The sequence below is a fragment of the Chenopodium album genome, chromosome 5 (genome assembly GCF_948465745.1).
Source record: "Chenopodium album chromosome 5, dcCheAlbu1.1, whole genome shotgun sequence".
Lineage (NCBI taxonomy): Eukaryota > Viridiplantae > Streptophyta > Magnoliopsida > Caryophyllales > Amaranthaceae > Chenopodium > Chenopodium album.
The window spans coordinates 39,660,322-39,670,855 of NC_137838.1; the positions used below are offsets into that span (position 1 = coordinate 39,660,322).

Below are 10,534 nucleotides of genomic sequence, written 5' to 3' on the forward strand. Positions count from 1 at the left end.
TAATGTGGCCAAGACTACAATGCAACAAGTAAGTTTGATTTGACTTCATGGTCTTAGTTCTATTAGTATCATTATAAACAATTTTGTCTAAGCACACAAAAGTGCCATTTCCATAAATATAAACAAGACATAAAAAAAAAAGTTCTCGTGATCAAGGTTAAAATGACGTCCAACGTCGCAAGATCTAATTATGGTAGAAAAAACATAGCAATTTTTAGAATTTAGACAAAATACATAAGATTACAAGCTTTGTTCCGAAAGATTTTCTTCATCTTCCACTGGTGTACTCATGTCTACTTGAAAAGCGCCGTTCACTTTGTTCCTGAAATAGTTGCATAAAGTGAGTCAATTTTCCAGTATCTAATACCTTACAAGTTGCTTATATTCAAGTGTCAAGATGATACCTTAGATTGAGGCTTTCTTTCCTCTTCCCTCATCTTCCAGATACTCGCTACATTCTCTTATGTAGTGGCCTTGCTTACTACAATAGAAGCAGCGTATCTTAGCCTTGTTCTTAAACTCCTTCTTCTTGGGCCTTAGAGCAAACATAGCCGCCTTGCAAGAATAGGTTTTCTGGAGCTCTTGGACAACTTCCTTGTAGGATAGTTTGTTCCGATTGTTGGTAAGTTGCATCTCAATTGCACAGTACCCCAAGTGGAGTGAGCTTAAAAGCATATGCGCCGCTTGCTCATCCTCCACCGGTCTACCAATCAGTTCAAGATGGTTAAATAACCTTGTCATCCTTATGCACATTGGCTTAAAGTGGCATCCCGGGTCTAAGCCTTACACTATAGACCCTGGCCCATAATTGTTGCCTCTCTTTGCTGAGACACCCATCTTGCGGTGGCTTGATCCTCATGTTAGACAATGACCTAGACACTTCTTCCACAAGACCATTATAGTTGTCGTTTTCGCTCTTTGTGACCCTCTGATTGACCACCTCTTCTAGAGCCTTTAGAAGTACATCACAAAGGTTGTTCGAAAATTTCTTCTTCCACTGTTCCAGAAAAGAGTTTGCCATGAGTCGAGAGACTCTCTTGCAATCATAACTCTACTCCTCATGTGCCTCATTGCTCATGACTCCTTTTAAGTAGAAACTCGGGATGGGTGTATCCAAGATATGCTCTAGTTAGCAATTGCGGAGGGTCAAACAGAGTTCCTCTTCCCATTCCTTAAAGTTTACCAAATTCAAGCTAAATGGTAACTTCTCGGGAAGTTCTGGGAATATTAGATTGTTGTCGATAGTTGAAGACATGATTCTACAATTAAAAGAATTTTAATGAAAAACCAATCATAATACTTAAATAAGATTGAATTTAAATCATGCATATTTGAATCTTATTTAATGTCTTATGCACACTTAAAATTTGTCCCCTTTTTTATGAAAATAAGTCGATTCCAAGATCCTAGGAATCAAAGAGTGGTTAACCATGCTTTGGCTTGTCTTAGCACTCAATCTCCGAAGGTCAGCAACGCTTTGCTAATGGCTCTAAGCCACTCTTGGTTGAATAAATCGTCACATCTAATGCTCTCTCAACAATTTATCCATTTTTCCACGACATGTTAGGACTGCATCACTCATATTGTTGAGTACAACAAAAACCAACTTGCATACGCGGTATGCCTTATGAGTCTAGGGAGTAGTAACGATGTCTGGCTTTGGCGTAGCCCATCACTACTCTCAATAGGTCGATAAGTGTTGTTTTGGAATTACAATTTTACTCAATATTTAGGGAACAAGGGTTTCTATGTTGGTTGATTTAAGTGAACTTAATTAATCATCACAACATTTGAAATCCTAAACATGCATCTAACATATATTTCATATATAAATAATCATTTCAGAAGATAAGTGTTGTTTGGAATATAAAAAGCATAAGCATTTTGTTGCATATTCGCAACTAGCATGACCCCTTGAATTCTTCAAGTCTTCAAAAGGTCTTATTTTGCAACTTCTTGGCTTTGTCTTCCAAGAACCTCTATCCTAAAACTTGACCATAATTATGCAATACTAGTGTCTACGATTAGGACTAGTCTAAATTTTAAGGTACAAAAATACTCAACGGTACGCAGATCGTATTTAGATTTACAAAAAATACATCACAAATCGCAGTCCGCATTTTCTATCCTAATCGAGCCTCACTAATTGACATTTTTACAAAACCTGTGAGAGAATATACATTCCATTCATCCATTCACTATTTGTGAATAGCCCATGCATTTTACAACAATAAACACGTAACAATGCATAAACACACGATAACCAGTAACTAATCCAGGTGGTTAATCCAATTAACACGCCTAATTAAAACTAGTCAAAGTTGTTTTAACCGATTATGTAAATAAGCGCAATCAATATTTAAAGCTCCCACTAAATTCCGCATCTATCTTAATTAATCAAATTAATTAAGCCAGTAAAACCCAATTATTTGCCATAATAAAATTTGCAAATGCCGCACTTGGAAACCGAGGCGTAGCCTTTAAAATTTATTAAAATAATTAAACCCAAATTAGATTAATAAAAATATTAAAACAGCAAAATAATCAAACACGTAGCCAATCGTACTCAAGTGGTTCACGCACTACATAAGTGCCATATGAAAGTCAAGATTGTCTAACAACCCCGCACTATACGACTTGACGTACGTACCTTCACCGCCCCACGTAGCACTAACTAGGTACACCCTAGTAGCGTTTGTTACGGGTTACAAGGTGCTATACACAAGGCTACGACTGCTTTCCCCTTTACACCAAAACATCAAGCACATACACGCACTAAAACGCTTGCACACCCCAAGCACCATAGCAGCCATGGCGCTGCGCTACGGCAGCACCACGCACATGGCTTGTGTTGGTGCGTAGTTTCTGTGGCTGGGCGCACATGCCACGCACATGGCCGCACGCATCGAGCAGCCCCTTGGAAGCCTCTAGCCAAGGGAGGCTTTGCCTCGATTTACGTGCCATAGCCTCGGGATTTTATTCCCAAATTTAGCGTGACAATTTATTCATTCTAAATCAATTTTTGAACTAATTTTCACGAACAAAATTGAAAATTTAAACAAGTCTAATTTGAATAAAAAAATCATCCAAGTACATGTAACCAAAATTATTTCCAAGAACCATTGTTTAATAAAATTGGTTTAACTTGGTGCCACAAAATAAGAGGGCAATTACTCACTATCAATTTAATTAATTTAAATTAATCTTGAGTTTTTGAGAAAATAAAAGGGAGTCGGAAAAATAAACATAAGTTCAATAAAGATTCCAACTTTAATACTTGTGAATCCTTGAAAAAATTTATAGCTTCTAATATTAAGATAAACAAATTTCTATCACAAGTTTCAAACTTTATGATTCCAATCAACTAAAAAATGATTAAATCAACAAAGTTTAACAAAAATTAATGGAATTTAGTAACTCAAAGTTTCAATCACATAACATAATTAAAGATTGAATCTTTAGTACTTTGAAGCCTCAAAAACAAAAATTTCACACTTAATGCAATTAATTTTCAATTATGTGAAAAATAAAACCAATCTTTCAAAAAAAAATTACCACCATGTAATCATGCCTAAAGTGGTTTAAAATTGCATAAAAATATGTATTGAACCAATTACATAAAAATCATAAATATGCAATTAATTTTCAAGGATAGAAAGACTTAAAAATTTTCGTAAAATCCCCTTGAAAAATGCATTTCTGGTTGTTCTTTTTGGCTAAAACCAGGTCTTTAAAGGTTTAAACAATTTTTAGAATGCCTTTTCCACCCAAAATTCCCATTTTTTGGGTCGAAATCTGGGTTCGAGAGCTGAAGTCAGCTCTAATATGAGGTTAGAATGGATAAAACAAGCTACTAATCTAATTAGCAACTTAAAACAAGAAAAATTAAGCCATAAAAATACCTTGAAAAATATTATGATTTTAACAATAAGCGAGCAAGGCTCTAATCCCGCTGTTAGGGTTTGGTGAGTCCGACTCACCGCGGAAACAAATCCAACAACAAGACCGCACTCGCAATAAATAAAACCATAAACATAATTAAATTAATCACAAGATTAAGATTAAACCATTACCTTTTAGAATGTGCTTCGCATGACCGAATGGACTTTTACTTGAAAGCTAGCTTCGAAAACACGAAGCCTCCAACATTGATCCACCCGCACCAACGAATACCGACAAGGTCCAATGTCTTGGGGTTAGCAAGACCCGACGAATAAAACCCGAGTAATTGAGTTCAAAGGCTTTCACTAAATGTGATACCTTTTCCAACTCTTGAGTTCAAGGGTTTTCACTTACTAGTGATGCCCTTTCCAACTCTTACTCAAGCATCATTTCCAATGCCCTCACTTGGGTATTTATAGGAAATGTCGAGAGTATGATTGTCTTTCCCACCAATGTGGGACAGTGGGATTTTCAAATTATATTTTAAATGCAAAATAAAATTATTTAAGCAAGCTAGTAATAAATCAACAAGTGTCAACTACATATGAGGGAGTAGGTAAGGACCATATGGAGAGGGGGGGACAAAACTTGCTCCCCACTCTCTTCCTCAACTTGTGCCACTTTGCACCTCTCTCCAACTCACTCATGTGGGCTTCCCACATGCTGCCGCTGCTTGCTACTCGGCCCAGCCAAGCCCTGCACCAAGGTGGGATGCCTCTGCTAGCCTTCTCGGCCAGCATGCCTACGCATATGCGTGCTGGCTGCTGCTGCCGAGGGCTGGTGCTAGCACGCCTCGCACATAGTGCGGGCTGCTAGCTGCAGCGCGCTAGCACGCCATGCATTAAGTGCTGGCTGCTGGTCGCAGCTTGCTAGCAAGCCTCGCACTTGGTGCAGGCTGCTAGATTGGCTAACCTGCAATACCCCGTATTTTTATACGTATTTTATTTAATATATATATATTTTATAAGGGTATTTACATAATTCTAGCATTTTAATTATGATGTTTTAATTATTTATCCCATGTAAATTGGGAATATTTTACAAAAGGAAAGTTTATTTAATTAATTAATTAATAGAAGTTGGGGTTTTATTTTAAGAAATTATGATTTTTAACAAGTTTTAGTAGGGAAGGGATTAGGAAAAACTAAAGGAGGAAAGTTTAGGGTAAAAGGGGTGATAGATAAGGGGTATAAATATCCCTCTTATGAGACAAATTAACTTTGCCCAGAGTGGAGAAAACCCAAGGTAAACTTCTCTCCCTTTTCTCTTTATTTTCTTCTTTCTTTTTCTTTTTTTTTCTCTCTCCTTCCCTTCCCCTCTTGCCGCGCACAACCACCACCGGTAGCAACCACCACCACCGGTGGGCCGCCGACCACCAGCACCAGCCGGCAGCAGCGGCGACCACTGGCAGTGGCGCCGGCCTGCTGTCGGCAGCCACGATTTTCGAAAAAAAAAAGCTTTTTCTTTTAAAAATCAAATCTTTATTACCAAAAACTAATCTTTTTTTTTTTTTTTTTTGAGGGAATACCAAAAACTAATCTAGGCTTTAGTCTAATTGTAAATTATGAGTTTGGAGATTTAATTTTGATGTTTGGTTATAGTAATTGTGGTAATTAATTTTCAGATTTGGTTTTTAATTAAAAAGCCCCAATTTTTGAAACCCGAGGTTCTTGATTCATGATTTATTGAAGGATAATGATGTATTATAGGGTAGGCCTTTGTTTTAAGTATTTTAAAACTTAATTACAGCAAGTTTTAATTATAATAAAGTGCTGGAATTTTATGTAGAACACTTGATATTATGTTTCTTGAAGAAATTTTAATTACCCATTAATTGGGACTTAACTTATGGTGTTTTAAATATAATTTCAACTTATTCTAATTAAATTATCACTACTACAAAACGAGTGCTTTCTCGACGCTGGGGAAGGAGCGTCAACTAAGGTACATACTATGCGTATATTCGCGACGCTTTTTAGGGTCGAAATTAATTTTCAACTCCAAAAAGCGTCGAGAGCAACTCACGTGCTCACACGTGAATAGAAAACGCACGATAGCGAGTTTAGTGAAAAAATAAACTGCTGAACATAAAACACAAACCCTAACTATTCTTCTCTTTCATTCAGAGTACAAATCTACTCATGGAACCATGGATTTTAAAACTCAGATCTTTGTTCCTCTTCTAATCAATTTCGAATGAGATACTCTATATGCTATATTAGTTTCAAATTTAGATGTTCGATTCTCTTTGAATCAATTTTGTGTTTAGATCTTCGTCCGCCTGGTTCAATTTCGAAATAATTCGAAATAAGGTACACCAACTGAAAATTCAGATCTTCGTCTCTTAATCAATTTAGCATTGAGGTATATCAATTTCAAATCTAGATCTTCATCTACAATTAAAATCAACTTCGTCCCTTTTACTGCAGATAACATTGAGGTACATCATTTCTTTTTTGGATTCAATTTTACTTTTTTTAGTTTTGTGGAATTGTTCTTTAATTTTTTTTTTTTTTAAAATGTTAAAAAAATCATGGTCATTTGTGAGTTTGATTCATGCACAATAGAGATTATTGGGGTTTTTTTTTGTGCTAATGTTTTAATTCAATTTTTAAAAATTAGCCTTTTGTTGCTTTGCAGTTGAAGCACAATGTTGATGGGCTTAGTGTTGTTTGAAGCTCAATTCTGTCGAGGTGACTTCATTTCTCCGATTTTTATATGTTTATTAGTTTTTTTATGTTTAATATTACTATAATTCTATGTTTTTTTTTTTTTTACATTGTTAGAAATTAATGGAGCTTGTAATTTGATAAATTAGTTGTATAGAGATAAATTGTGTGAGAAGTTGTATAAATTAGCTTATTTAATCTTGGTGGCAATAGTTATTTGGGATAAGAAAATACCTTAAGTTCTTTGAAGAGCAATATATTAAACGATCAGGTGGTGTAGTAGAGTACTCATTACAAGTTCCTTGACTCAATTTATAAAAGTTTAATGTAGAAGATTTATATGTTCAATTAAATTGTACTTATTCATTGAATTAATATTAGTTTTGATTTAATCAGCCGAATCTAGAGTGTTGGGCTGGTTAAATCAGGATTCAATGCGGCTCTGTTTCATATGGTTGGTGATTTAGTGTGGATTGATAGAATAAGGGTTGCTAAATTTCTATGATCGATGAAAATTTGGATTGTGTGTTAAACCATTATCACTTCAGTTGGCTATGCTAATATTTCTACTAGTGCCCGTTTGATAGCTATGCTTGATCATTTTAATGGGGTAAAGCATGTATATTTTGATTCATTTACCCCGAGAGGTGATTAGTTTGGTGGAATGTGATTTTATATGACTGATAGATGTTTATAATTCAATATGCTCACTGACCCGTAATATATTCTTTATGAATGCATGTTGGCCTTTTTTTTTTCATTCTTTCCTTCCTTCCTGTGACCAGACATCAATTGATTGTGTCTTTGGAGTTTGGACTTTGGCTTTTGCATGTTTGTAGTTGTCTTTATTTGTATGCACTTCAACTTGTAATATGTTGTGTACATACATTTGCAATTGATGTTACATTTTTGGTGTTTAATCTAGACTTCTAGGCTTCTAGCTGAGATGGACTATGTAAACATATCAAATCCTAAATTTCTTGATGGAGCAAAAGTTGTAGATGGACTACATAAACACTTCACATCAAGTCTTCGAGAACTTCAGTATCTATCCTTAATCTAAAGGTACCTATCAAGACATACTTGATTAATGAGCATATGTTTTGTTGTTATTTTATTTCCATTACATATCTGGGTTCATTTTGGTTGTCAGGATGGTGGCATTTGAAAGGACCATCAAAACACTAGCTATTCTTCCTCAAAATCCAAATGGGGCCATGACAGAACACGTACGAAAACTCGGACCTGACTATATTTGCAGGATTATGAGTTTCATGTCCCTTTCCTGGTTATTTATTCATTTTGAAATCAGACTGGCATAAACGGACTGCCTAGTAAGCAGACTAAGTAGTAAGTACTAGTATCTTATCATACATGATAATTTAGAGACATATTAGAACAAATGGGGTATTAAACTAAGGGAAATTTCCATTGGTACACCCGTGGTTTAGACTTTTTCCATTGATACACTCCAAAATTTTTGCCTTCCCATCGGCACACCCAAGGTTTAGTCTTTTTCCCAACCGTGACTAACACCGTAAAAAAGTATTTCATTAAGTTAAAAATAATTAAGGAAAAGACTATACTACCCCTTTTAAATATCTAATGTCTCGATTTGCGTGTTGAAAATTGTTCGGTTAAAGTTTTGGAAGTCATGTTAGTCTTTAAGGATCTAAACCTCGAAATTAGCAAAAAAAAATAGCGCAAATGTCTCATGTGCATGTCAAAAATGTCTCGGTTCGCGTGTCATTACTTTTTTGTGATAGTAATTGTTCGGTTAATGTTTTAGGGGTCATTTTGATCCTTTAAGGAACTAAATCGAACTCGAAATTGTAAAAAAATTGACGAAAATGTCTCGTTTTGCGTGTCATGACAAAACAAAAAAGAAATATCATGACGTGCAAAATGAGATATTTTTGTTAATCTTTTGACAATTTCGAGTTCGATTTAGATCCATAAAGGGTCAAAATGACTCCTAAAACCTTAACCGAACAATTATTATTACAAAAAAGAAATGACACGCAAATCGAGACTTTTTTGACACGCATATGAAACATTTGTGTTTTTTTTTTTGCAAATTTCAAGGTTAATTTGGATTCCTAACGACTAGGACTCCCAAAACTTTAACCGAACAATTTTCGACACGCAAATCGAGACATTAGATGTTTAAAAGGGGTATTATAGTCTTTTCCTTAATTATTTTCACTTAATGAAATACTTTTTAACGGTGTTAGTCACGGTTGGGAAAAAAACCACACCATGGGTGTACCGATGGGAAGGCAAAAATTTTGGAGTGTATCAATGGGAAAAGTCAAAACCACGGGTGTACCAATGGGAATTTCCCTTAAACTAATGGTGCATTATTTGTCCAATTTGTCTTAGAGATTAACTTGCATGAAAACTTCTATTTATGGTTGAAATACAATTTGAAGAATAAATTTTCAGACTTTAGCTTAATTCTATTAAGCTTTATTTGTTCTACAATAATCCTCATTAGTCTATTGAAGGTCAAGGTCTGATTTAAGTAGGAGCTCAATTTTAGAGCTCCCACCACTAAATCTCGTATATTTTCAAGTCTTAGGCCAATTGGCTTGTTTTCTTTTGTATATTCTTTCTATTTTTGTCTTGGTGCTATTTTTTTTTTTACCCACTAGGCCACTAGTCTACTGCTCTACTTCATGTACTTGTCCACTTTTTTGATGCGCATTACATCTTTATTAACCAAGTGCTCTGTATTATTTTTCATTTAGATTTCAAGACAACGAATACTTCAAGAGATTAGGAACGATACACGGAGAATTGCAAAGAGCTGCATAAGCCTTATTTGTGCTTAGGAACGGTCCACAATTTTCTTAGTGTGGCTCACGGTTTGCTCTCTGTTTGTTTTTTTTCCTTGTTAATTTTCTGTTTTTGAGAGTGTGTTTGATATTTTAGTTATAGTTGGAGGATTTATGAGTTGTATCTTGTGTTTAGTCTGTTTATAATCTACTCTAGTGTATTTTTTTTATCTAAATGTGTTTTATTATTTTTTTCTCACTAGTTTTACTGTGTTTTATCGTTTTGTTTATCTATTCCTTTAGTTTTAAAACACTCTCCAAAACTATGAACTGATCATATGGCCTAAGACCTAGCTACTCAATTTACTTTTGAAAATAAATAAAGTAATTGTTTGTACAATAAATTAACATATACTCGTATTGAATGTCAAAGAACAATGCCCAGATATATAATATAAATATAACCTTATCTTGCTTTGCATCAATGAAAGAGTGAGACTATCGTTGAATTAATACTATATTTTCGCTTCACTAATTGATTGAAATTGTTGAGCATTCTACTAATATAATAAATGAGGTTCTCTACTTTCTTTCAGAAATTTGTAGATTAATAATTTAAGATGTTAGCATATTTTTTTAAGGTATGATACTTCATATATGATTATATATATATAATGCTTGTCAAGTGATTTGTGAACATGATAATTGACTTGTAAGAATTGTTTCTTTTTTACATGTGCAATATGTTGCTTGTTCTAATTTAATTTAGTATTTGTTAAACCAAAATTGTAGCCAACATACAAACTATGGAACTTGCTTCAACTACCCCCACTAATGCATCGTATTTTTGATGTTTAGGTTCAATGCACTGGTCTAAAATATGATTTGAACTTTGCTTTATGCCCTCCTGCAAGCAGATTAAGGAGCAGCTAATTGGAGATCGAAATTTTTTTTGTGAAGAAATGAACGGAGTAGTCTGTTGGACAGCGTATGAACTCATTGATTAAGAAGAAATTCTTCAAATCAAAATGTGTTGTTACAATAATATAAATAAATTTCATGGAAACATTGTTGTGCTAGTTTTGCTTGTATGAATATTTGAGTGTAAGGGAATATGTTATGGAGTAATTAATTTTTATCAAATAA

The 10,534-nt window shown here is 34.5% G+C and overlaps 1 long non-coding RNA gene across 1 annotated transcript; it reads left to right on the plus strand.

Annotated features, from left to right (window-relative positions):
• Positions 1-7,582: 7,582 nt before the first annotated feature.
• On the plus strand, positions 7,583-9,877 carry LOC145630697 (uncharacterized). The gene is made up of 3 exons (XR_014112187.1): positions 7,583-7,676; positions 7,765-7,961; positions 9,362-9,877. It is a non-coding gene; the product is annotated as an uncharacterized LOC145630697 (long non-coding RNA).
• The last annotated feature ends 657 nt before the right edge of the window (positions 9,878-10,534 follow it).